Source organism: Lycium ferocissimum, chromosome 8, assembly GCF_029784015.1.
Source record: "Lycium ferocissimum isolate CSIRO_LF1 chromosome 8, AGI_CSIRO_Lferr_CH_V1, whole genome shotgun sequence".
Classification (NCBI taxonomy): domain Eukaryota; kingdom Viridiplantae; phylum Streptophyta; class Magnoliopsida; order Solanales; family Solanaceae; genus Lycium; species Lycium ferocissimum.
Genome location: NC_081349.1, coordinates 11,108,959 through 11,111,579, shown reverse-complemented (window position 1 = coordinate 11,111,579; position 2,621 = coordinate 11,108,959). Strand labels below are relative to the sequence as shown.

Here is a 2,621-nt window from a genome sequence, read left to right as displayed (position 1 = left end):
GTACGTTACTTAAATAAGATTTTTTTTTCTTAATTATTAAAATACGCGTACACCATCGGTTATTTAACTCTTTTCGTGTAGGTTGTCAAACATAACTGAGGTATTTATAATTTCAGTATCCTTTAGGAACTATCTGAAATTACCGAGCATGTTTGTTGGTTGTTATTACCGAGAATGTTTTCCATCAATTTTATTGGAAATCTTTGAATACCGACAGTAGTCATCGATTTTATTCCTTGAATAAAATGGTATTTTTAGTGATGACTAGTTGTCGACCATGGCCTTTTGAACTTGCATAATGATATTAAGTATCTCGTATGAATTCTATCTAAGAAGAGAAAGATTATATACTTATAATTTAAGGGAAATTTATTTATTCATAATTGTGCTTTGACTTGCAGAATTTACTAAACTTATTTTAGGTAAACAAAATTAATTCTTGCAACCTATTTCTTATGTCTATATACATATTAATATTGGTCAAACTTTTTTTTATTAAAGACCCTATTATCTTGAACCCTTGCTTTTACTAGTTTGAGAGACCAACATCTGTATATATAAGGCAGTCTGGTCATATTAAATAAAACATCTCCAACACTATAAACATCAATTTCTTGGTTGTTTTTACATTATTCGTGGAACCATGATAAAGTTTTTCACAATCGCTTTTGTTCTTGTTCTCCTGGCCTCCATAACTCACGTGGAGGTTGAAGCTGGAGCTAATGGAGAAAAACCGCTTGTTATCAGTCGTATGTTGGGTGGACGGGCATCAGATGTTGTTGTTTATCGTACTATTCAATTTCCTTTCTATTTATATGACATTCTTTTCTTTAATTTTCTAGAAAAATAAACCTTTATATAGTTAGAAACTCCTTTTAAACTTCTTATTTTATCTTTAAGGACATGCTTTTCTAGTCACGGAAATATCACAACATATCTTACTTCGACAAGTTCCAAGGATAATTTCAAAGTGCAAAAACTTCTATTTTTCTTAAACTACGTGCTAGTAAAACGCCACTATCTAAAATGAAATGGATGGGGTAACTATTTATATCTCCCAATCTCTTTTAACTCCGCGGTCACGAAATGTTTCACCACTTCCGTATAATCCGTGTCTTATGACATGTTCTTGAAGAAATGTTCACGCCATAGAATTCATTCTCAATATTATCCCAAAATAACCTTTTACACTATAGATTATTTAAAAATAACAAGTAACTAACTGGTGGATTAGTAAACTAAAATATAAGGCAAGTAATTACATGTTATAACAAGTTAAAATACACTAATAGTATAAAAATGCGTCATTGTTAACATATATAAGTTAAGTATGCTTTTATATGTAAAGTTCTGCATACATTGCAAAATTTCCTCTTTGACATAGTGAATTTTACTTTTAAATTTATCATTTTAAGAATAATAAATCTGTATTTGCAGCATGCACGAGCAAATGTGAAATAGGCTGTTGTGACTGCAACATAAGGAAGATTCCCCCAGTCTGCGAGAAGTGTTGTGGTGAAGAGTGAAGATTTGATGGATTCACAAGTTAAAAGGAGTCATTAATGATTCTTTTGATAATCTCCTCTTCACTTTTAGCATGAGATATTTATGTGTAAAAGATCTATTAAAAACCTTTGTTTCTTGTCTAATACATGATATTTTTTTACATATTAATAGCTCCAATTGATTCTAATTTTTTCAATCAGTTATTATGGTTTGTTAGCATTATTGGGATAGTTTTAAAAATATGGAAAAGGGTCAAATATGCCCTTAAATTATGCGAAATTGAACAAAAATGTCCTCTGTTAATAGTTGGGTACAAAAATGCCCTTATTGTTACTTAATAGGGTCAAAATGCTCATTTTCTAATAAACATATTGTTTAAAAGAAAAAGAAAAAAAACACATCATTTTTCCAATAAAAATATTATATTTAAAGAACCCTTTTCCTGTTTCTTTTCTTTTAAAATCCCTTTAACTAACAAAAATAGTGAAAAATGATCTTTTTTCTTCTAATCTCGTTTCATCAATTAAAATAGAGTAACTCCACGTACTTTCTGAACTGATACTATAAGTCATATTAAGATCATAGTAACCTCATCATTAATTTTTATTTAGATAACGGCAAAATTCTTTTTCCTAATAAAGTAGGGGATATTTTTATTTCTTAATATTTTACGAATTGAAGTAGGATAAATATTTGCTAATATAATCATTGGTTCTAAATGTTAATAGCAAGGACAATTTTGGACAAATTATTAGGGGAGGACATTTTTTTTCAATTTAGCGTAGCTTAAGGGACTTTTGACCCTTTTTCGTTAGTATAATGATTGGAAAAAAAAAATACTAAGGACTCGTTTGTTTGAACTAAATGAAGGTTAGGATTGTTTACCCCAAATTTAGGTAAAAATTGAATTTGTAAGTGAGGTATAGGATATGTGGATAACTTTAATCTATTTTGGGTTTATGAGAAATATCTATGGATTTACGTCTATAATATGTATGTATGAATATATATATCAATGCCTTGAATGAATATGTTGCTATAGATGATTAAGCTAATGGTGTTAGGAGAATAAGCAAAAATCACAAAAATCCATCGAATCGGACTAAAGAGAGAGG

The 2,621-nt window shown here is 29.2% G+C and overlaps 1 long non-coding RNA gene across 1 annotated transcript; it reads left to right on the top strand.

The window, feature by feature from the left end:
- The first annotated feature begins 494 nt into the window (after window positions 1-494).
- Window positions 495-1,683, top strand: LOC132066612 (uncharacterized). Its single transcript, XR_009416879.1, has 2 exons — window positions 495-788; window positions 1,438-1,683. It is a non-coding gene; the product is annotated as an uncharacterized LOC132066612 (long non-coding RNA).
- The last annotated feature ends 938 nt before the right edge of the window (window positions 1,684-2,621 follow it).